At 34.3% G+C, this 26,806-nt stretch overlaps 1 non-coding gene and 1 pseudogene across 1 annotated transcript; both read right to left on the bottom strand.

Moving 5' to 3' along the window:
- Positions 1 to 1,502: 1,502 nt before the first annotated feature.
- On the bottom strand, positions 1,503 to 25,893 carry LOC121203271 (uncharacterized; annotated as a pseudogene).
- On the bottom strand, positions 24,156 to 24,227 carry TRNAD-GUC (transfer RNA aspartic acid (anticodon GUC)). The gene has a single exon. It is a non-coding gene; the product is annotated as a tRNA-Asp (tRNA).
- Positions 25,894 to 26,806: the final 913 nt, after the last annotated feature.

Here is a 26,806-nt window from a genome sequence, read left to right as displayed (position 1 = left end):
AGCGCCGCAAATACCTTTAGTGGCGTTAAAAAGCGCCGCTAAAGGCCTAAAAAAACGCCGCTAAAGACCTATTTTGGTGTAGTGACTCTCATTGAATTCATTCTTCAAATCATTAATGAATGATTCCCTTCCATAATCTTAATGTAAAAAATCAGAGAAAAATATGATGTTATAACAAATCATGTGAAATACGATTAAAAGATATAAAGTAAAACTAAGAAAAAAATTTAAAATAGGAAAAAACAGGTTAAAAAACCTTAAACTTCCAATTATTTGATTTATAATTCTTTGTGTTGTTTCACATTAATGCTATTTATAGGCTTGCATACATGCATAAAATGGAAGGAACAAAAGTGGACTTTGAATATTGATTATATTTGTATTTTTCTATTACCTTTTAGGTTGAAATTAAAATGTATATATGTTTTATGGAATGTATTTATTAGATGTTTATTTACTAAATTTGGAAAAGTTGTGGAAAAATAGGAGGGGAAATATTTGATACACTGCGACTAGAGATTTTAGACTCCGCCTGTAAGGTTAGGGGTTGACAAATGTCCTACAAGAATATAATAAAATACTTAAAAAAAACATTTTTAAAAAAAGAAACACATAACAATTTTTTAAGGTTGCTTGTGGAATAAAAAAAATATTTTGCCAATGTACCAAATACTAACCCATAATATACACCTAAATTTTTTTTTGATAAATTAAGGCAACCATGAACTAGCAGTGTTAGTTCTTACCAGAAACATGTTACCTAGTTCTCGTAGGATGAGAAGATTGATGAATATTACCCGCAAGTCATGACCTATGAAAACATGGAAGAGTAACAGTTAAAAAGACAATGAACTTTATACCCATATGCCATTTGATTTATGGATATAAGCTCCCTGGTTGTTGAGATTATTCATGCTGGAGCTCTACTCAAAATTCATTGCTTGAAATATGGCTCCAATTTGGTCGAATATTATTCTAGACGCTCCAACTCGGCTTGTGGTAAAATCAAACTATTTAAGCTTGGTTAGAAAAAGTATTTACATATTCGAGCTTAAATTTGAACCCGTTTCGTATACGACATAGTAATCTAATATTAAAAATATTGAAAATGTATTTTTAATAAAAAAACTCGATCAAGCTTGCGAGCTGCTCAAATCAAGTAATAAGGTACTCAAACATGGCTCACTTGATAACTCAAGCTGCGCATGCTTGAAACGATTTCGAATTTCTTTCGAATAACATGCGAGCACAAGGGCCTTGTTTATACCCCTATCGAACGCGTACCAAATCCAACACTCATCTGATTTGAGAATCAACTAAGAATTTCTCCAATTAAGAAGTAAGGATAGAACAGATAATGAAGATTTAAAACATAGTTTACGGCTCAAAATACATAATATATACATATATTTTACATTAATAGTAACATAAATGATAACTAAGACGCACAAGAAATCTTTATTCTAGTACATCCATTATGAATATAAATATGGATCAAGTGATTAATCAGTATCAAACCAGTAGATATTCATCACACCCCAGTCTCTCTCAGGCACTCCAAGAGCCTTCCAAACTGCTTTCGAGGCATCAAAAATGTTGTTAGGGCAAGGGGGCAGATAATCATGGTCCGAATCGCATTCCATAGTAGAATTGCATTCATCCACAACTTTAGCCCTCACAGATTTTCCATTGCCATGGATGTTGATATAATTCAAACACCTCTTCCCGTAGTTATACCACCCTGTAGAAAATGCCACACCACAGGGTCATCATCGGAGTGGTACTGGTTGTCACATTCAGATGGTGCACCACCATCTCCATCTGGCTCAAAGCTGTTAAGCATCAGTGTTGCTTTCGTTTGGCTTGATAAAGGGGGTGAACATTTGTATGTCGTGTACCACTTGCCATTCTTGCAACAATCAAAATCATTTTCCTGGTTGCATTGCCCTGGTGGAGGGGTTTTCCCTTTGATCTTGCCACTAGGGCTGCACGTCTGTGCTTCAACACTAAGAAAAAGAAGAAGAATGCAAAGGAGAGGGAAGACAGTCGAACAAATTACTTGCTTCTTCATTTTTATCTTCTTTAAGTCACTTCTGTTTTAATGTTTTAGTGCAGAAAACTTCAAATGGGAAAGAAATATATAGAGATCTTAGCAATGAGTAATTTAAAATTCTGGTCATTCACTATGAAAATTTATGATGGACTGAAGCTGATAAAATTGTATTTTATCATTTACCCAAATTTTGTAATATATTTATCATTCAGAAGCATCTATGTGGGAGGTTCCTACAGGTTTGGTTCACTTTTAGTTTATTTTTCTTAAATTTCTTATGGCAACTATTTGTTGATGAAGATCAAAGGGGCTTTAGATTATACTTGTCACCAAATCATTTTACTGGCTGATGCCTAAATTGGAAGGATTTGAAGATGGTTACACTTATCTTTTCATTTTCCAATAAGAGTTTTGCAATGAAAATTATTTTCTATACATACATTACACGTATACTTCTTTACAATATCTTTAAATATATATACATATTGTAGAAGCCTAATTCCACCCGGGCCAATTACAAAATTAAACAAACAACCAAGCCCAATTGCAAAACAACCCAACAGACCCAAGCCCAAGTGCTAAGAGTCAAACTAGGGTTTTAGTCTGAAACCCTAGCCTTTCTGACACCCAGCGCCGACGCCGTCTGCAGGCTACCCGATCCCATCACCTCCTCTGTCGCCGCCTACTTGCCACAGTCATCTGCAAACAAAGCAAGCAAAATAGGAGCAATATAGATAGCAGAAAAAATGAAAAAAAATAATAAAACAGGAGCAATATACATGTACCTATATGCTTTACATTTTCATATAATTTTTATAAACATACATACTCTTTTATACACACGTATATTTCTATACTTTATAATTCTAGCATACATACATATTTTTTGTATATATGATTTTATTCATTATTATTGTTTCATTTGGTGTTAATTTCTTTATTTATTTACATGCTCATTATTATTATTTACTTAAGTGCTTTAATTTTTATTTGTTGATTTCTTTTTATTATATATTTTTCATCTTATTTATTTATCTTTTATTATTTTGCTCGTATTATTTTATTCGCATTGTCATCATTATTATCATTTTACATTCATTTACTCGAATTTATCCAAAAAATGGAAAATTTCAAGATAAAAATAACACTCGATATTTGAGATTTTCGAGAGAATCGAGCCCTAACGTATTGGGTTCCGATTTTCTTTGTTGAATAAAAAATAATCAAGATTATTCCTTTATAAAAAAGACATAAATAAAAAAACTCATTACCGAGAATCCAATACGTCATGTCCTAATGCATTGGACATGATACGTTGATTTCTCGAGACGAGAATTTTTTTTTCAAAATAAAATGCAATATTCAATGTTTAACAATTGAAGAAATTGTACCTTAACGTATTGGGTTGCAATTTTTTTTCATATGACTTAAACAATCAAACACTCTTATAAACTTTTTATGCGAGTTTAGACTTGCTGATTTCTAAAGGGGTAAGATACCGTACCCTAACGCATTGGGTGTGACATTTTCTCTTTCTGAAATGAAAAAGTCTTAATGAGCGGCTCAATTTTTATAAATTTTCTTTCAAAATAAGGATCGTATTCTAAAATTCTTTTAAGTTCTCAATTTTCGACATCAAGACATTAATTAATCAACTAGGTACCAATTTTTGGGCGTTACGAGGGTGCTAATCCTTCCTCGAACGTAACCGACTCCCGAACCCGTTCTCTGATTTTCGTGGACCAAAATCATCATTTTGATAAAATCAAAATTTTTATTAAAACAACCATTTTTTAAGGTGGCCCGAGCACACCTTATCAAAAAAGATTGGTGGCGACTCCCATTTTCGTTTTCATTTTTCAAAACCCAAGTCGACCCCGTTTTCAATCAAAAATGGTGTCAACAGCTTGGCGACTCCACTGGGGACGATTTTAGAGAGTCAAGCCGTAAAATTGATTGTTTCTGTCTTATTGTCGAAAACTGAAAATTTGATTTGAAAAATTACGATCTTTTCTTTGCGCTTGTTTGCATGATTATTGGAAATTGATTTGTATATTTTGGCATCATTTTGCATGAGACTGTTTAGTCTTGTCCTTTTAAGTGGGAGTGAGAAACTAGTCCTTCGTGAGGTTTTCACCTCCATGCAGGATAGTGAATCACTTTCGGGATACATCCGTACCTATGTCTTCGTGAGATTTTCATCTCCGTGTAGCCATAGGGAAATGTATTCCCCTGAACCGAACTCGGTCGGTATGAGCCTATAATGGGAGAAGATTGAGGAATCTGCTGGTTCGGGTACCTTATCTTTAGAGCCAAAACTCATATAGTGGACTTAGGAACTTAGCCTAGATAGAGCCACTCCAAACCCCTAGTAATCACCCGATTAGGTACTTTCTGTTTTCCTTGTTTATGTTTGTACTAACCCCTCTTATTGTGCTTTGATTATGATTGCATCGCATCTGCATCTTAGGAAATAGATATTGATTTAAGTCTGATTACTAAATTAGAAAGCTTTTCATGGAATACGGATTCCTGGATAAAGTGGAAAACAATACGACTTCCCAAATATATTCTAAGAAACACAAGAAGGGCGATGGAAGAGTTCGTGATCTTTACTTCGTGGCCTAAGGGTTCGAGACGATTGTCCAAAAGCCTTCGACAAGCTGACGAGCCTATTGAAGATGGGCAGATGATGGATCGCGACCAAGATCAAGAGAATGAGCTAGCAATGGCATCTATTGGCGAGATTACCTCAAACATGCAGATGAAGAAAAAGACCGATGTTGTTTCTTGGAATATGAGGGTGAGGCCGTACATGTATCCGTTTTATGTAATGGAATTTGCTTTCTAGAAAAGTTTCCTAAATGTAATTGAATCAGAATCAACGTCTCTTTAGACAATCATTTCATGCATTTGCATTACATTGCATTACATGCATTAAAATCCATTGAAAGAGTCTAAACGAGTAAAATTATTTCAGCTAACCTGGAAAACCAACCAACCAAATATACCCTTACGATATCCAAGCAAAGACTAGAGAAATGGACCAAAGGTTGGAGAGATTAGAGCAATTGCAAGAACAGATGCAAGCCCAGATGCAAGAACAACTAGAAAAGATCCAACAAGACGCACTAGAATCCCAAAGAATTATGAGCCAACTGGCACAATTATTGGCTAATAAAGGAAAGAGACCTGTAATCAATTCGGGAGTTGATCAGGAGGGCCTTATTTTTGCCCCAGCGAACACCCAAACATGACCGGATATGTGTCCACATGGAGCGCGTGATCATATTAGACCCCAATGCCAAGTCGGTGCCTCAGCACCGATGAACTTCCCGATAGGCTCAGGTTCCAATCCAATGAGTGATCCAACCAATCCTGCAGTTTCTGATTTAGATGAAATGGTAGAAATAGAAAAAGCAAGGGTAGAACTGCCAAAACAACTTGAAGATCGGTATAGGTGGTTGGAAGAAAAAATCAAAGCAATGGAGAATGTTGATTACCCTTGTGGGAACGATGCCAAGGATCTAAGTTTGGTCCCAAATCTAGTACTCCCACCAAAATTCAAAGCTCCAGAATTCGAAAAATATAATGGGACTAGTTGTCCTGAAGCTCACATCACGATGTTCTATCGAAAAATGACAGGATACGTTGATAATGATCAACTATTAATTCATTGCTTCCAAGATAGTCTGATTAGATCGACTGCCAAATGGTACAACTAGTTGAGTCGTACCAATATCCACTTATGGAAGGACTTGGCACAAGCTTTTATGAAGCAATATGGTCACGTGACAGACATGGCACATGACAGAACTACACTACAGAACATGGAAAAGAAGCAAAGTGAGAGCTTCAGGCAATATGCCCAAAGATGGAGAGAGGTAGCGACATAAGTCCAACCACCTCTTCTAGAAAAAAGGTGCTTTTCATCAACACACTGAAAGCTCCATTCATTAACCACATGTTGGGAAGCGCTACCATGAGCTTCTCAGATATGATAATGTTTGGTGAGATGATTGAAAATGCCATAAGAAGTGGGAAGATAAATGCGGGGGAAGTTGTTAAAAGATCAACCCCAAATATCAAAGAAAATGAAGTGAGCAACCTGAGCTTGTATAAAAAAGGGTATTCAAAATCGGTCACTGTGGGCCAACCGAAGGTCGTAATCGCTGGCTATCAAAGTATTAATACAGTACCCGAAGAGTGACCCGAGGAAGAATCAAGCATTTGCCCTTACACACTTGGGAGTATTTTGAACAATGGGAGCGTGGAGAGGATCCCTGTACTTTTTAGAGCTAATTCGGAGTAATGTCCAAAATACGCTTATTGCTCTAAGCCTAGGGGCAATAAGAATCCTTTTGTGAGACAGGCTTATGCCCAACATCTTTATTTCAATAAAATGCATCTTTGTTTCTCACTCTGAGCAAACATTCTTTTATTGTTTCCATATCATTCATAATCATACTATACAAATAAATATTCTTAGATTCTTTTATTCTTTAGATCTACTTTCGTCCTATAACAGGTCTCCAGATATCAATGATATGAGCGACATTGCTATTGACTCAGAACCTCCTTTTGAGCAGGATATGTGCCTAGATTAAACTTCAAAACTTTGGAGATAACTGAGACTGTAGCTTATCTCCTGATTTGTTAAGGACGGGAGAATAAGATCCTACTTTACACAGAATCAATGGAAGCCATTACCTTTCTCTATGTGGGGCACAGATGTCATAAGGTCGATCTCACTTAAGGTTTTTGACGGTTATCTTTATGGTCATCAATTACCTCACTAAGTAGACAGAAGCTGCTTCATATGCCAATGTCACAAAGTCAACAGTCTGTGAATTCTTGAAAAATCATATGTCAGTATGAAATACCAAAAAGGAGCATATTTGACAATGCACTAAAATTGAACAACGGCAAGATGTTAGAAGTTTGCAGTCTGTTCAAGGTTAACATGTTTCGCCCTAAAATGCACGGTGTAGCGGGAGAAAAAACAAAACAAAAAAAGAGGAAAAACTACTACCGGGGCAACGCATTGGCTTATCGTAGTTTTGCTCATTGAGGTCAAGATTCCTTCCCTCCGAGTGTTGGATCAGATCCTGATTGAAGAAAAATGTTCAAAGTTATCTGTCTTAGTCAAATGCACCAAAAAAAGAGACGTGAGCTCACCAAAGAATGTTCACCTTAGAGAGTTCCGTGAAGGGGACCTAACATTGAAGAAAATCCTCCCCATACAAAAAGGACTTTAGAAGAAAGAGGATGTCAAACTGAAAAGACCTTATGTAAAAGGCTTTATCTAGAGAAGCGTTAATTTTGACCAGAAAGGATAGCAAGGATTTACCTGATCCTGCGAGTTTGAATAACGAGGATTTACCTGATCCTACGAGTTCGAATTCAATCAAAGAGTTTTCAAAAAAATGAGAAGAAAAAGAAAAAAAAAGAAATGAAAAATGAAAAAAATGAAAAAAAAGAAAAAAGAAAAAAGAAAAGAAGAAAATGAAAAAAGGAGAGGCCAAGGTGAAAACCCACAAAGGGCGCCTTGAGACCAAAGGGGTTTTGAATTGAAAACCCAAGAATGGGCAATTCAAATTTGATCAAAAGTGGGGCATGCGGTGGCCTTGTCCTCCCTGAATTAGCAAGAAGGTGATACGATGCATCTTGGGGCATCAACAAAGTCTTCTAGGACTTCTAAACACATATCAAGTTCAAAAGAGTCTTTAAGAAACTCATGCAGAGAAGCTCATGCTGCAATATCTGGGGCACCTGTTTTCATCTTATTCATTTCGTATCTTAGCAAAATTTGCTATATTAATTAATTTATTCATTTCGAGCTATGCTCTCAATAAAATTTCATCTTATCCATTGTGATAATCTTTTTCATCTTATCTTAGCAAAATTTGCTATCTTGATTAATTTATTCATTTCGAGCTTTGTTCTCAATAAAATTTCATCTTGTCCATTGTGATAACCCTTTTCATCTTATTCAGTTCATATCTTAGCAAAATTGTTATTTTGATTAATTTATTCATTTTGAGCCTTATTCTCAATAAAATTTCATCTTGTCCATTTTGATAATATTTTTCAAGCATTTTTCATTGAAATAACGATTAATGGACTGAATATTCAAGCAAAAGGAGTTTTGCATATTACTCTGAAAGCTTCTAAATAATACAGGAACCTAAAATAGGACTATTTTTTAGAACACACCAAGTTTAAAGGGTGAAATGTCTAAGAAGGAAAAGTCTAAATTAAGACTATCCATTCGAATTTTGTTGTCCAAGCATGGATTGAACAAAACGACAAAATGTCGAGTTGGTGACAAAACTTCAATGAACAAACGAGCAATGATCACCGAGTGATAAAAAGAGGCTTTTGGAAGAGAAAGTTTCACAATCGTGCATAAACATTTGGTACGACACCTGGGGAATGGTGTAGAAGACCAAAGAGATTCAGATCCTGTATCCCTGAATTAAGTGGGAGAGGATTGAGAAAAGTCAGATCTTATACTCAGTGGGAGGAAGATGGCTCAAATTTTATGTCCCAAAATTATCGTGGACTTAACCTTGAAGATTACAACGGATTCAACTCTGAAGATTATAGTAGGGGGCAATCTGGCTAAGTAAGAGATGAGTGTTACCAGCCGAGCAAGATAGCATTCTGACATGTTGGTAATAAAACCTTATTGAATAACGAGCAATGACAACCCTAACATTAAAAAGGGATCATTCTCATGACATCCTGCATTCATGCAAATACCATTCATACACACCTAGTTAGGAGCATTTGATTCGTTCTGATCATAACATCCTAGTAATTAGGCATAAGTAGGTTCATAAAATGAACTTTATAGGTCATGTTCCCCAGAGAGCATATTAATGAAGTTACTCATACCCCTGAAGTTGCAGTGGGATGAATTGAAGCCGTCATATCAAGTCCTATCTCTCAGAAATTACAGAGGAATGGACTAAAAGATGCAGATCTAGTCTTCCTGTATTTGGCAGCAGAGTAGATCGAAGAAAGCAGATATTGTCTTCCTGTATTTGGTAGAGGAGTAGATCAAAGAAAGCAGATCTTGTCTTCCTGTATTTGGTAGCGGAGTAGATCGAAGATAGCAGATCTTGTCTTCCTGTATTTGGCAATGGAGTAGATCGAAGAAAAAAGATCTTGTCTTCTTGTATTTGGCAGCGGAGTAGATCGAAGATAGCAGATCTTGTCTTCCTGTATTTGGCAGCAGAGGAGATCGAATATAGCAGATCTTGTCTTCCTGTATTTGGCAGCGGAGGAGATCGAAGAAAGCAGATCTTGTCTTCTTGTATTTGGCAGCAGAATGGATCGAAGATAGCAGATCTTGTCTTCCTGTATTTGGCAGCGAAGTAGATCGAAGATAGAATATCTTGTCTTCCTGTATTTGGCAGCGAAGGAGATCGAAGATAGCAGATCTTGTCTTCCTATATTTGGCAGCGGAGTAGATCGAAGATAGCAGATCTTGTCTCCCTGTATTTGGTAGTGGAGGAGATCGTAGATAGCAGATCTTGTCTTCCTGTATTTGGCAGCGGAGGAGATCGAAGATAGCAAATTTTGTCTTCTTATATTTGGCAGCGGAGGAGATCGAAGATAGCAGATCTTATCTTCCTGTATTTGGCAGTGAAGTAGATCAAAGATAGAAGATCTTATCTTCCTGTATTTGGCAGTGGAGTGGATCGAAGATAGAAGATCTTGTCTTCCTGTATTTGGGCAGTGGAGTATATCGAAGATAGAAGATCTTGTCTTCCTGTATTTGGCAGCGGAGTAGATCGAATATAGCAGATCTTGTCTTCCTGTATTTGGCAATGAAGTAGATCGAAGATTGTAGATCCTGTCTCCCTAAGCAGTAGTGGAGCAGATCAAAATAATGGATCTTATATCTCTGAAGTTGCAGTAGAGCGGAACGCGTCAGACATTATTGAAGCTACTAATCTCATCTCCCTGAAGTTGTAGTGGAGCGGATTAAAACGATGAATCATATACCTCTGAAGTTGCAGTAGGTCGAATTAGATCTTATCACATCAAACCTTATCCCCCTGAAGTTGCGGTGGAGCAGGTTGAAATACAAGTCTTATCTCCCTGACGTTGCAGTGGAGTAGACTAAAACCACGAATCTGGTCCCCTTGAAGTTGCGCCGCATGCAGATTGAAGCTACAAGTCGGATCTTTTTGAAGTGCAGTGGAGTGGATCGAAGCAACAAGACACAGTGGACGGCGAGAAGGCTACCTGAAGAAGAAACGCACCAAGAAGTCAAGATTCGAAGAGACCGGGCAAAATTGGTCTTTCTTAGTCTTTGCTCCGTTCTCGTTACACGACAACGAGCAAAGAGGGGCAGCTGTAGAAGCCCAATTTCGCCCAGGCCAATTACAAAATTAAACAAACAACCAAGCCTAATTGCAAAACAACCCAACAGACCCAAGCCCAAGTGCCAAGAGTCAAACTAGGGTTTCAGTCTGAAACCCTAGCCTTTCTGACACCCAGCGCCGACGCCGTTTGTAGGCTACCCCATCCCATCACCTCCTCTGTCACCGCCCACTTGCCACAGTCATCTGCAAACAAAGTAAGCCTAACAGGAGCAATATAGATAGCAGAAAAAATGAAAAAAAACAATAGAAAAATGTTGTATCTATTTGGCTATAAAAAGCCTGGATATCAACCTTGTAATTTTCTTCTTCCTTTTTTTTACAAAAAAGTGAATAAAAAACAAAGAAAAGCAGATCAAAGAAAAAGCAAAGAGGTTGATTCCAAAGTTCTTTTTTTCGCTGTTCTTGTTATTTTGTTTCTACTTTCTATTTTTTTTATTTGTTACTATTCTTTGAAATAAAAAAACAAAATGAAAGGGAAAAGAAAAAAAGATATTCACCTGTCTCGAAAGCCCGTCGCCGGAGACTATTTTCGGCGTTGGAATCGGACTGAAAGGGGTATGAAAAACCCCTTCTTTTTTTACTTTTCGGGGTTCAAAGGGTAGATCTTAAGTGGGGGTCGAGAACGGGGTACAAAGGCGACCGTTCAGTGCGTCTGACCACCGCGCGTGGTGGAGCCGGTGGTGGGCCGTTCGACCAAGAAAAGGGGGTGGCTGAGTTTTTTTTCTTTTTTTTGTTTCTCTGAAATTTTTTGTTAAAAAGGCTGAAAGAATGAAATTTTAGAAGAAAAAAATTGTTTTAAACGGACAGAACGAAACGACGTCGTTTCGTCTGAGTGTTTTAGCACCAAAACGGGTCCGTTTTGCGCAACCCGCGGGCGACCCGACCCATTACCAGGAGGATCTGCGTGTTTTCATTTGTTGGGTTATTTATGCCCGCAGTCCTCCCGCATATTTTGTTGGTTCAATTTCAGTCCTTTTTATTTTTATTGTGTTTTTAAATGTGGCCCTATAATTTCGGCTTTGTTTAAATTTGGTCCTTTGAAGTTGTGCGTTTTGGAGGAGAAGGGAAAATTTCCCTTCCAGTCCCTCCTTGTTATTCGCGTATTCAATATGGTCCTTCCTTTTTAATTTATTTACAGATTTAGACCCCGAATCTTGTCTTCAGTTTTATTTTAGTCCTTTTGCATTTTGTTTATTTTCCTATTAAGTAATAAACTTGATGTTATACTATTATTAATTATTATTGCTATTATTGCTTATTTATACCTTTAAAATTATAAATTTTATCATATATATGTATATGTATATATTTATCTTTATGTTTTCATATTTTACAATTTGAATCTATATATCTATATACATCTTTTTATAAATATATACATGTACCTATATGCTTTACATTTTCATATAGTTTTTATAAACATACATACTCTTCTATACACACGTATATTTCTATACTTTATAATTCTAGCATACATACATATTTTTTATATATATGATTTTATTCATTATTATTGTTTCATTTGGTGTTAATTAATTAATTTATTTACATGCTCATTATTATTATTTACTTAAGTGCTTTAATTTTTATTTGTTTATTTACTTTTATTTGTTGATTTCTTTTTATTATATATTTGCCATCTTATTTATTTATCTTTTATTATTTTACTCGTATTATTTTATTCGCATTGTCATCATTATTATCATTTTACATTCATTTACTCGGATTTATCCAAAAAATGAAAAATTTCAAGATAAAAATAACACTCGATATTTGAGATTTTCGAGAGAATCGAGCCCTAACGTATTGGGTTCCGATTTTCTTTGTTGAATAAAAAATAATCGAGATTATTCCTTTATAAAAAAGACATAAATAAAAAAACTCATTACCGAGAATCCAATACGTCGTGTCCTAATGCATTGGACAAGATACGTTGATTTCTCGAGACGAGAATTTTTTTTTCAAAATAAAATGCAATATTCAATGTTTAACGATTGAAGAAATTGTACCTTAACGTATTGGGTTACAATTTTTTTTCATATGACTTAAACAATCAAACACACTTATAAACTTTTTATGCGAGTTTAGACTTGCTCATTTCTGAAGGGGTAAGATACCGTACCCTAACGCATTGGGTGTGACATTTTCTCTTTCTGAAATGAAAAAGTTTTAATGAGCGGCTCGATTTTATAAATTTTCTTTCAAAATAAGGATCGTATTCTAAAATTCTTTTAAGTTTCCAATTTTCGACATCAAGACATTAATTAATCAACTAGGTACCAATTTTTGGGCGTTACGAGGGTGCTAATCCTTCCTAGTACGTAACTGACTCCCAAACCCGTTTTCTGATTTTCGTGGACCAAAATCATCGTTTTGATAAAATCAAAATTTTTATTAAAACAACCATTTTTTAAGGTGGCCCGATCACACCTTATCAAAAAAGACTGGTGGCGACTCCCATTTTCGTTTTCATTTTTCAAAACCCAAGTCGACCCCGTTTTCAATCAAAAATTGTGTCAACACATATAAAAACCATATTCCTAATATCTGGTCCCAATAGTAGTGTAAGAATTTCTGTCTCAAATTCCGTTCACAGGAAAGAACCAAGGTGAAAGAGCCAAAGGAGCGATAAGTATATAAACCTTGACAAAATAACTTTCGTAGTTAAAGCAGCATTATATAATATTGTTTTAATTGGCAGACCAAAATTTGAAATTTGGTCCGAAATGTGCATATAAAAATATTAAGCACCAAAATTAGATTTGGGTAAAAAATTTAGCTCAATAATTTCTGGACCAGAAACCCTATTCAACTTTTAGTTTTATAATATATTATATAATTTATTTCATATAAAAATTTAATTTATAATAGTATACGATACTATAGTATAAACATTAAAATATGTTGTTTTTAAAATTAAAAGAAAATAATTTTAAAACGTTAAATAAAAAAATAATTTTTTTGTAAAACAATTTGCATACTAAAACATACTCTAATTTAGTTTTTGATTATGTGTCAGACTCTGGTTGACTCAGACAATTATTTCAAATGACAATCCACGGAAGGACCAATAATGTTAACATAATGAAAGTTCAAGTAGAACTTTTGACAGAAAAGGAAAAGTTTGAAGTACATATATCAAAAAAGCGCTACAGTTTGGGGACCATTTTTTATTTTAAGGCTTTTTAGTAGGATGAAATTCTTTAAGACTGGCATCCGTGTCAACATTTGTGAAATTACTCAAGTCAAGAGACAATCGGTAGTCTCTTTCATGGCACGGTACGCCATAGTACTTGCAAATTGTGGCACGAGAAATATCAATGTTAGCATGCCTGACGTATGCTCGGTCATACGTACCAGTTTTTAAATTGGATTAAAACTCTAGCACAACATGTAATACCCTAAACCCGGCCTAAACGTCCAGACCAAGTCCAGTGAGTTACATTGTCGGTATTAGGAAAACTGCATTTATAAACACAGCCAAAATGAAATCATTCAACATTTTATAACTAACACAACAATTAACTAACTATTTAATCTTCCCAAACATCATACTATCAGAGAAAGCTGAGATTACTAATGGTAAGATTTAAAGTAAAGATAATCAGATTGACTGAGCTCTCGCAACATCGACCCATTCAAGCTTGAGAGCCACCTGAAATCCAATTAACAACGAAATGAGTTGTGAACCCAATGCATAAAAGATGTACATTCAATTAAAGTAGATTTATAAGATAATTCTCAAATCCTAAGATTCAGTTAGATAACAGAAGCAATTCTAGTTTTAGGTATAGAACAAATCAGATACATATGCAGTTTTTCCTAGCCCCATCTGCTACACACCATCTCCGACCATCCCAACACATCATTAATGGGGTTTAATGCCCAACCAACCCTGTCGAAACCATTTTTTTGAAAACAAAAATTAGTAGTCGACTTAAAAATGAAAATTGGAGTCGCCACCGATCTTTTTTTGAGGTGTGATCAGACCACTTTGAAAATGATTATAGGTCTACGAACTTTGAGAAAATAGGTTTGGGAGTCAATTACGCACGAGGACGGGTTAGCACCCTCGTAACGCCCAATATTGGTACCAAATTGATTGTTTAATTTCTTAGTGTCAAAAATTTGAAATGATTTCAAAATACAATCCTTTTAACTTTGAATAAATTAAATTACATGATAAGACACTCTTATTTCAAAGAAATAAAATGCCAAACCTAGTGAGTTAGGGCGCAACATTTTTAACATTCAAAATTAAGTTTATCTTTTAACTCTTTAAAACCTATGCATTTTGAGAAGGATACTTGGATATTTGGGTCAAATGAAAAATCAATACCCAGTAAGTTAAGGTTCAATTTCCCAAAATTCCTAAATACCAAATATTGCCTTTATTTTTAAAAATCCTTAGTTCGAGGTAGCAAAACGTCATATCCAGTGTGTTAGGATCCAACATTTTGTAATCCCAAAAGGCTTTATTTCGAAACTGTACAATTTTATTACAAAAAAATACTTGACTATCTAAATTCATCAAAAAGAATTGAAGCCCAGTGAGTTAGGGCAAATTCTCTCGAGAATCATGAACACCGAGCATTTTGAAAATTTACGAAATAGAAAGATTTTAATGCCTGGATGAAACATAATCTTTTAAATCCTGTATTTATCTTTATTTATCTTCAATTAAATGTATTTATCTTTTAGGAATTTAAGTAGGATTAGACTATCTCCCCTAACACTATAAATAGGGGGTGAAATGACTCAAAAGAGATCCATCTTTTATTTTTTTTCTGTAAACACTCTCTCCTCAAAAGTCTAGGCTTTTGTTCTTCTCATATTTCTTTTCTATAAAATCTCCATTTTTATTTTATTTATTTTCTTTTCCACCACAACCATGAGCCACTAAACTCATTTAGCCAAAAGTTGTCAAAAATCCCCAAAAGGGCTCATGAGGCTTAGAATCCGTACTTAGCCTTCTCAACGAGTATTCATCATTTCTCCATACTACGGGGCTGACGCTTCCGTCCATGTCCCTTAAGAAGTAAGCTTTTCAACGTATGCAAAGGCGGCCGCTTTGTATGTTTTGGGAAGGTTGCACAGTCGGTTCGTTAGCTTACTGCGTCAGAGGTTGGCGAGCCCAAGAGACAAAATGGCGTGGGATTCGCAGTTGAGAATCGTTGATCTAGCATAAGACAATCCCACTGAAGCGATTGTTGGCTAGAGTCAGGTTCCACCAAATCATAAGTCTAAATCCTTGGAGCTAGTGGTTGGAGGCTGGAATCTCCCATAAGAATTTCCTTTCTCTCAACTCTATTTTTAATTTCTCAAATTTTCGATTCAATATTCTTAATTATGTTTTTTTTATTTTTTGTTTCCAGATCCAAACCTTTAATTCTGTTTTTTTTATTTTCAGGAACGCAGGCTTCTTAGGCAAGATTCTGTCTGAGATTTCACAGAACAAGATATTGTGCAAATCCAGTCCCTGTGGATTTGACCCTACTTCCCTTTTACTATTCTTTTTCATTATTTACTAGGGATAGGATATTTTTGGTGCTTTCAACGACCGCATCAAATTTTGGCGCCATTGACGGGGACTGGCAACGTACTAATCTTGTTTTTTGTTTCTTATGACCAGATCTGCTCCAGGTACTCTTGCGTTCGATTCAAAAATTGAGAAGACTGCTAGAACCAATCGCATCCCATAGTATTTCAAAATTCTTAAATAACAAATACTGCATTTATTTTTAAAAGTCCTTAGTTCGAGGTAGTAAAACGTCATATCCAGTGAGTTAGGATCCAACATTTTAAAATCCCGAAAGGCTTTATTTCAAAATTATATGGTTTTATTATAAAATAAATACTTGGCTATCTAAATTCATCGAAAATAATTGAAGCCAGTAAGTTAGGGCATAATTCTCTCGAGAATCGTGAACACCGAGCATTTTGAAAATTTACGAAATAGAATGATTTAATGCCTGAATGAAACATAATCTTTTAAATCATGTAATGTGATTGAATGATAGTGTATATCCCGAGATGATAATTTGTGAAATAAAATGCTCGCTAATGGACAATAAATAAACAAATTATATAAATAAACAAAATAATCTCGCATCATATTGACAATCTTAAGCTAATGGATTAAAAGCTAATTTTAAAAGAAACACCATGGTAAATAGCATAAATATAACAAGTTTTATGATATAGAAAATGAATAGCAGGAAAGAAAGGAAATTAGAATCAAATAAATTGTATATTACAATAAACGGAGTAAAAAAAAATATTATATGAAATGTTAATATGTAAATGAACTTTAAAATATACTAAAATAGGTATATTTTTTAAAGAAATAAATTAAATATATATAAAGATAGATTTAAACAAATATATGTATTAAACATGTCAACTAAAGAAATTAAGGCTAATGGTTATAATAATGCGAAAGTCATTATATAGAATAAATATAACTGTACACATATATAAAAAATGGTACCATATAAAAAACATTTTAATGCAAAATTTCAAAACATGGAAATATATATAAATATGAGAAATATCGCAAATTTTAGCAATGATATATATAATAATTTAAAAAAACGATAATACTTGATGAAGATAATGATATATGATAATTTTAAAATATTTAATACATAAAGTAATTAAAAAATAATACACGAAAATAATTTGGAATAGATAATTTTCATAGTGAATTAAAATAACCTATAAAAAATTGATATAATAAGTAAAATAGAAAATAAAATAAAGCAATTTGAAGGTAAATCCTAAAATAAGAAATAAATTAAACTAAATAAAATGGGTATATATATATATTAAAATAGACATTATATACAAAAATTTAAAATAAATAAGTAAAGCAATACACATAGTAAATTACAATGTAATGTATATTAAAGCAATTTAAGGTAAAGTTCAAGGACTAGATCAAAATCAAAACAAATCTAAAAGGTAACAAACAGAATTAAAATAAAGGGATGGGCCAAGGAGCAGCACGCAGGAAACATGGGGGATCATATCGGAAATATTCTGCCTCCCAAAATGCAACGCAGCGACAGAGACCAAAATGAAAGAACTCAAAACAAACACGGTGAATTTAAAAGAATAACAGATGAAATTGAAGTAGAGAGATAAAATCAAGGGATGAACGCGCGGATCTAATCTTGTTCCGGTTGGTCATCGGGTCTCTCCCCTAATACGATGTATAAAATTAAAAGAACTATGACGACCTCAGGCCATTTGAGATGGCCGAAAACCTAGCTGCCAGTTGCTAGGAGACCCAACCCTCTCTGGCCTTTCGATCTCCGCCAGACTCCGATTACAACAGAGTAAGCGAAGATCCAGCCACCAGGTAAGTCCCTTGTTTCCTTTCTTTTCTTTTTTATGCGATTAATGAAACCAGAAAGAAAGAACCCAGAAAACAACTGAAAGAAAAAAGAAAAATCACCTTCAAAAGACTTAGTCTTTTGCTTTTGATTGATTTTTTTTTAATTTTCTAATACAATCTGTGTAAAAAACTTACAAAGGCTCTTCCTTTTGTTTTATAGCAAAAAAAAAAAGAAAATAAAATCAAAATAAAAAATACAATCATCATTTTTCTTTTTGCTACACTGTTTTTGTGTCATTTGTAGGTACGGCGTACGGAGGTGCGTGGCGTGGAGGCGTGGTACGTAGCGGTGGTGCACGTGCGAGGGCAGAGACTGGCTCTTAGTTGCTGCGGCACTAAAGCAATATGTGGCTAGGGTTTCTGGTTCTATTCTGGTGTTGGGTCGTATGGTAGTTGGGCTAGGGCTTGTATTTGGGTTTGTAATTGGGTTTGGGTTTCGTTAGCTGGGCTAGGTATTTTATTGGGCTATGTAAATGAACAGTCTAATACTTGGACTTTATTTATATTTTGGTTTTTTATATTATTTAACAGGCCCGGGCTAATTGGGCCTATTACAAACCCTACACACCATAAAGTATCTGTCTAACACGTTTACAGAGATGCAGACTAGCTGCTAGATTGAAATGCAACAAAGCACCAGATTCATATATATGCATTGTGGCTTAGCCACTGATTCAGAGCAGATTACTTCCTCCTTCACAATATCCCAACCTATGCAAATGCAGATTGCAAATATCAACGACATCTGTTTAGTCATTCCAATTCAATTCATAAATAGATAATACAGATCAGTATTATTAAGAGCCATCATTACACATGCATTTATATAATTCATATCTCAGTGTCAGAGCATCAGATAGTCCTTATATAATTAAAGTCAAATCATAAATACATTGTGGAGGTCAGTGCTTGTGTTAGACAACACTCATGGCCTCAAAACTAAGGTCCAAATCCTATTGATATGCCACACGGCCTGGCACATGCCCATGTGCTTGCCCGTGTGGCTCACACAGCCTGACACATGCCTATGTTTTCTATCCGCGTGGTTCTAAATCATAAATAGTGAGTCACACGACTTGGGAACATGCTCGTGTGGACCAATTTTTAAATTGGAGTAAAACTCTAGCACTACAGGTACAATGGCAGCTTGCTTCGGAATCAATAAAAAAATTATCCGAACGATGAAAGTGTACATTGTCCTATATCTCATCATTAAACGAGGAGGTTGGATCAAAATCATGTTCAAGGATGAACGTACGTCCCTGAATTGTTTGATAAAAAATCGCGGCCTCCTGCTATGCAAATTTAACACCATCGTATTTTGATGACAAAATCGAAGCGGTGTGGGAACGGGATCATTTACGCGTTCTCGGGGGCATTCTTTTAATTTTCACACTTAAAGTCAATAAAAATAAACTCAATATCCAATGGAAAACAGTCAATATGTAAATTAAAAACATTAAAATGGAAATAAGAAAAAAAGTAATAATAAATAAATGAAAAGAAAATCTAAACCGTATTGATTGTTGTAGTCGAATGGATTTAATAGAGAAGTGTCGTGTTCCCTAAGCCAAAACGGTGTGATACTTGCAAAAGAAGAAAACTAACAAAAGGTAAAGTAAAGAAAAAAGAAGAAATTGATCAATTAATCGAAGTGTAACCTCTTAAACTCGACCTAGACGTTATGGTCGAATCAGGAAGGCCGCATTGGACACCTTAATTTCGAACCTACCCTAACAATAGTTAAAAACCTTCAAGTACTCCCTTTTATAATACCGTGGTTTCTATTGTTAGCTTCGCAAAATGTTCATACAGTCAAACTAGTAATGTTGCCAACACAACAATCTTTTAAGGCTCGAAACGCACATGGTTCGACCATTTACAAAACTAAAATTTTGGCTATTAAGTTAAACCTATCAGCAAACTAATTTATCAAATATAACATGAAATTTATCATTATCAAACAAATTTTACAAGTTTAGGACCTACACCTTATTTTTCGCTTTTTCGCAACATCCTAGTGAATCTTCCAATTTTCCTTAATAAACCTTTATACAATCCTAAACCAAAATTTAGTATAAATTCAATCAATTTACCATTTAACCAACTCTGAATTACCCACTTATGAGTTCAAACAAATGTTCAAGTTAATAACTATTTTATGAATTCAAACTAGTTCGATTCCTTAGCATGTATCGATGCGAACTGTACGTACGATCGTTCTTCGGCTTTACGGTTGATTCGGGGTGTTTGGGTCAGCACCTAATTAAATAATATACTAAAAATAAGTAGCTAATAATGATTAAATTCCTTCACTTAATCAACCAATAACCTTTACCGTACAACTATGTCGAAACAACAATTAATTTTACGCTTAATTGCACTTACGCTTCTCGATTTTTGAGTTTTGAATGCCCAAATGATCAATAACGTTTCCCCATAATTGGAATGTGTTTAATAGATGATTAGAATGGTTCAAGAACTCAAATTATGGCTGGATTTAAAAGGGAAATATTCAAGAAACAAAACAGCCCCCTAATCTACACATATGCGTACGCACCACCACCCATGGTGGTTGAAATTTGGGCTGAATTTTAAAATGGTTTGAGACCTCATTAAAATCTGGAAAAATACCTTTAAAAACATTTAAAATATCCCGAATTCCAAATCTGGAAATTTTAGTTGTTAATTGACAAGATTATCCAATAAATTGAGGAGAAAAGAGATCTTACCCAAACTAGTTGAGAGAAACGACAATGACACCTTCTTGGCAATGTTTGGGATTGATTTTGGAGTTCAATATTTCAGATTTAAGGCTAATTTATTTTGGGGGGAAATTGAAGCAATATAGTAAAGGGAGATGGTGTACAATCTTGATGCAAAAAAAGAATAAGATGGTAAAAGGAGAGGTGTAGACAACGTGAACAATGTAGGAAAAAGGGAAAAGAAAAAAAGTAAAGATAAAGAGAGGGAGAGGAGGTTAGGGACGGCTAACGTAGAAGAAAAAAGGATTCAGAGGCTGATTATTTTGATAAAAAAATTGTATTTATGCTTAGGTTTACTAGGCTTGGATGGCAACCCACAAAAAAAAGAAGAGAATTTGCATAAATCAATTTATTTTGTAAGAGTTGAGACTTAAACTAGAGACCTCAAACTAACTTTCATGCTTTTACATTAAATAACTAACCATTGAGTTAATTCTTTATTTTTGATATATATCTACATTTTTGTTGAGCTAAATCTGGGATGTTACACGAAGGAAATTTGAAGGGGAAATAGAGAGAAATTAATTGGGGGAAGAGTTTTTAAAGGTTTAGAATAAATGTTTTGGGGAAATAAGAGAAGGTTTAAGAGTTTTGGAGTATTTAGAGGCTTTAGGTTGCGATATCTAGAACTGGGTATCACGTGACCTAAGTTGGATATCGTGACCCAAGTTGGAACCGGGTATCACTTTTGAAATTTCAAGGGTATTGTGATATCAGGAGGTGGATATTGTGATACCACTGAAGATTTTGGTTCCTCTCGAAACTATCCAGAAAGTCGCAATATGCCCCATTGGGTATTGTAATTTCTCTGAACTAATCCCTAAAAACATGACAAAATCATCAATTTTCATCTCAATCATAAAAAATCGACCTACCAAGTCTAAAATTAAACTAATACAGTTTAAAATCCAAATCTAAATGTAGGAAATAAATGGAATCCATGCTCAAAAGATCTAATTATTTACAAATCCATGTTCAATCGCCACAGGCGGTCAATAACACCACCGAAATGGGGTTTCATCTGGATACTCTTGCGTCGGCCACGAACACCTAAAAAATCACACCATTCCATGAAAGTTGCAAATTCGTTAGCATGATAATCTTTTGTCTCAATCACTGGGCACTTATACTCATGGGCTGGTAAAACAGCAACATATAATAGTGTTTTAATTCGCAGGAAGAAGATATGGTAGATCAAAATTTAAAATTTTGTCCGTAATTTGGATATTTGCATATACAAATATTAAGCACGAAAATTAGATTTGGGTAAAGAATTTAACTCATATAAATTATGGAAGAGTTAAGACTAGCCTAACTGAGCCAAACCCAACTCAATTTTTACTTCTATAGTATATTATATAATTTTTATCATATAAAAATTAAATTTATAATACTATAGAATACTAAAATATAAACATTAAAATATGTTGTCTTTAAAATTTAAAAAAAAAAAATCTGTAACGTGCCAAGTTTCTTAATATTTGAATTTTTTATTGTGTAAAGTAAATCGATCTGGCTCAATGGTTAAGTGTTCTAGATGTGTGTTTGAGATCTTGTATATGTTTCCTTCTACTTAAATTTTTGTTATTTTTATCCGTATATCTAACTAGTCACACCTAGTTTATCTATATTCTTTGTTTAATTGTTAACAAGAATGAGGTTGTTGGTTCAGTGGTAAAGTCTTAGGTTACCCTTAGTTTCCAAGTTTGAATCTTGTTTTGTACAAAAGTGGAATTATTTGTGCTCCTCGCGCATGAGTACCATGACATCGTGCACCTTGCCTACTTATTATCTTATCTACAATTTCAAAGTTGTATGAATGAGCTTAGGTTTAATGAAAAATCCTAAAGCTAGAGTTTTATCAGAGTTTAAAGAATGTTTAATTTGCTACCGTCTCTAGAGGTAAATAGTTGTACTAAAGTAACTAATGTAAAAGTATCTAAAGCATATCTAAAGTTCGAAGATTCTTACTTGAATTGGCGGCAAAGTCTTGGTTTCACTTTACGAAAATTAAAATATCAATTTTTGTAAAAATTCCAAATAAATCAAAAAAAAATTTTGAAAATTTTGAATCCAAAATTTCACAGCCCAAGTTTTAAACATTTATTTTTGATTACATGTCGGGCTCTGGTTGTCAGACAATTATTTTAAATGGCAATTCACGAAAGGAACGATAGTGTTAACATAATGAAAGTTGAAATGACACTTCTGAAGTGCCAAAAAAAGAAAAGTGTTAACATAAAGTTGCCATGACTTCAATGAAATTAAAATTAGATTGAGAAAATAATATATTTAATTTAATTTAATTTAATTAATTACAAAGAATAAATAATATTTTGGACATAGCATAATATATTTATTAGGTTTGAATAAATTATATAAGTTGGTTTAAAGATCAGATAGCACATATAATTGGCCCAATACACGAGGAGACCCAACAAGCCTAAGTAAATTGCAAAGGATGGCAAACTCTAGTCTCAGATTAGGATTTCCACGAATAGTGTTATCACCACCCCTATTGTATACTCCAAGTAGGATTTGAATTTTCCTGTTTAACTGTAATTTAGTACGTTGAAACTTGACCATTTGATTACAAACAATAATTATGGACCATGTTGATCCATATGATGATCCTATAAGGATCCTCAAAATTCATGAAAAAAACAAAAAATAATATTGAATATACAAGAGTAAAACACTAGGGCTGTACTCAAACAATGAGAAGCGCAAGCTCTACTTGACATTTGTTGTTCAAAACTCCACTCTTGCTCAATCAAATACTATTTTAGAAGTTTTAACTCTATTTAAGCTCTATTAAAGTAAGCTCGTTCACCTGATTTACATATTTTAGCTTCAATTCAAACTCATTCCATATAATACAGAGACCTCTTAGGTACATTAACCCTAAAGAAACCTAGTTCATTTGATAATTCAAGCTGCACAAACTTGAGTTTGGCTCGATAATCCCTTAATCGAAGTTGAATTTTCTTTTCGAATTTAACTCAAGCAACTTTCGAGCACACGTGCATCATTTACACCTCTATAAAACAAACCAAATCAAGCACTCATCTAAATTCAAGTACTAAGAATTTCTCCAAATAAGAAGTAAGAATAGAGCTAACGATGAAGATTAATTTATAACATAATTTACAACTCAAAATACATAATATATATATATGACTTTTACATTAATAGTAACAAAAACTTTAACTGAGATTCTTATTAAAGGATCTAGGAGACTTGGTTTTTAATCTAGGGGTGGAAGCATAGGCTGTTGATGCAAAGTGTTGTTGAAGCATAGGGTTGCTTGCTTAATAGACGCCAGTGATTGAAGTTGATCACATAAACAAACTTAATTGAAAGAGTTCAAACATGAAATAAAATTTTACAAGTAAAACTCTGAATTAAGCGTGAGTGCCGCAGCTTTAACAATCTTGCTTTTCACTGTCCCAAAAGGCTCCAAATAAGCATTTAGGGAAGTAGATTATCTGATTGCATCACTAAAAAAAGCTAGAAAGATTAAAAAAAAAAGAAATAATCGCCGTTGCCGGGGATCGAACCCGGGTCACCCGCGTGACAGGCGGGAATACTTACCACTATACTACAACGACTTACTTGATGGTACTGTTCAATTTATTTTAATTGTTGTAACTTTCCAAATATGGCCGCAAAGGGACAAAAGAAGCCAAGGGAGGACAATATTTAGAGTAGTTTTAGTTGTTCAACGAAGAGCTTTGACTGGTAACAAACTAGATACGTAGATTGATTGGTGAGAGTTCAACCTCCACATTTGTAAATTCTCTCCTTAGTTGATTCTTCCCAGTCTTTATCAAATAGGAGAAAATTTTTTTTTTCTTTGTTCACGGTCATAGCAGCTTTCAATATTTGATTCGGTTGCTTTCTTGAATTATCATCGAGACTGCTTGTCGGCACATATGGTGTTTTTTGAAAGCAGGCTGATCCATCAACATCTGCGACTATAATCCCTTCACCCAAAACCCTGTGCTGGTGAAACAAAAACTCCACTAATCGTTTTTCTTTAGATCTTACATACAACGTACATGTGTGCACAGAAATACTAAGATATAATCTTCCAAAGACTTTTCAAATATATGAAAATCTTGAAAAAGAAAAGCATATCTATGTCCAGCCCTGGTGACTAAATCCGAGTAAGGTAAATTTTTTGATAAATTAAGGCAACCATGAACTAGCAGTGTTAGTTCTTACCAGAAACATGTTACCTAGTTTACGTAGGATGAGAAGATTGATGAATATTACCCGCAAGTAAGAAGTAAGGATACAGCAGATAATGAAGATTTAAAACATAGTTTACGGCTCAAAATACATAATATATACATAAATTTTACATTAATAGTAACATAAATGTTAACTAAGATGCACAAGAAATCTTTACTCTAGTACATACATTATAAATATAAACATGGATCAAGTGATTAATCAGTATCAGACCAGTAGATATCCATCTCGCCCCAGTCGCTCTCAGGCACTCCAAGAGCCTTCCAAACTGCTTTCGAGGCATCAACAATGTTGTTAGGGCAAGGGGGCTGATAATCATGGTCCGAATCGCATCCCATAGTAGAATCGCATTCATCCACAACTTTAGCCCTCACAGATTTTCCCTTGCCATGGATGTTGATATAATTCAAACACCTCTTTCCGTTGTTATACCACCCTGTAGAAAGTGCCACCACAGGGTCATCATCGGAGTGGTACTGGTTGTCACATTCAGATGGTGCACCGCCGTCTCCATCTGGCTCAAAGCTGTTAAGCGTCAGTGTTGCTTTCGTTTGGCTTGATACAGGGGGTGAACATTTGTATGTCGTGTACCACTTGCCATCCTTGCAACAATCAGAATCATTTTCCTGGTTGCATTGCCCGGGTGGAGGGGTTTTCCCTTTGATCTTGCCACTAGGGCTGCACGTCTGTGCTTCAACACTAAGAAAAAGAAGAAGAATGCAAAGGAGAGGGAAGACAGTCGAACAAATTACTTGCTTCTTCATTTTTATCTTCTTTAAGTCACTTCTGTTTAGATGTTTTAGTGCAGAAAACTTCTAGTGGGAAAAGCAATATATAGAGATCTTAGCAATGAGTAATTTAAAATATTGGTCTTTCACTATGAAAATTTATGATGGACTGAAGCTGATAAAATTGTATTTTATCATTTACCCAAATTTTGTAATATATTTATCATTCAGAAGCATCTATGTGGGAGGTTCCTGCAGGCTTGGTTCACTTTTAGTTTATTTTTCTTAAATTTCTTATGGCAGCTATTTGTTGATGAAGATCAAAGGGGCTTTAGATTATACTTGTCAACAAATCATTTTACTGGCTGATGCCTAAATTGGGTGGATTTGAAGATGGTTACACTTAGCTTTTCATTTTCCATAAAAGTTTTGCAATGAAAATTATTTTCTATACATACATTACAAGTATACTTCTTTAAAATATCTTTAAATATATGTACATATAAAAATCATATTCCTGATATCCGGTCCCAATAGTAGTGATAGAATTTCTATCTCAAATTACGTTCACAGGAAAGAACCAAGGCGAAAGAGCCAAAGCAGGAGCAATAAGTATATAAACCTTAACAAAGTACCTTTCCTAGTTAAAGCAGCAGCATATAATATTGTTTTAATTGGAAGACCAAAATTTGCAATTTGGTCCGGAATGTGCGTATAAAAATATTAAGCACCAAAATTAGATTTGGGTAAAAATTTTAACTCAATAATTTCTGGACCAGAAACCCAATTCAACTTTAGTTGTATAATATATTATATAATTTATTTCATATAAAAATTTAATTTATAATAGTATACAAATACTATAGTATAAACATTAAAATATGTTGTCTTTAAAATTAAAATAAAATCATTTTAAAACGTTAAATTAAAATAAATTTTTTTTGTAAAACAATTTGCATACTTAAACATACTCGAATTTAGTTTTTGATTATGTGTCAAGCTCTAGTGGACTCGGACAATTATTTCAAACGACAATTTTTTGGGGACAAATTTTATTTTAAGGCCTTTTAGTAGGATGAAATTCTCTAAGAATGGCATCTGTGTCAACATTTGTGAAATTGTTCAAGTCAAGAGACAATAGGTCGTCTCTTTCATAGCACGGTACGCCATGGTACTCGCAAATGGCGGCACAGGAAATATCCATG

The sequence above is a fragment of the Gossypium hirsutum genome, chromosome D05, assembly GCF_007990345.1.
Source record: "Gossypium hirsutum isolate 1008001.06 chromosome D05, Gossypium_hirsutum_v2.1, whole genome shotgun sequence".
Lineage (NCBI taxonomy): Eukaryota > Viridiplantae > Streptophyta > Magnoliopsida > Malvales > Malvaceae > Gossypium > Gossypium hirsutum.
This window is presented reverse-complemented; position numbering and strand designations above follow the sequence as displayed.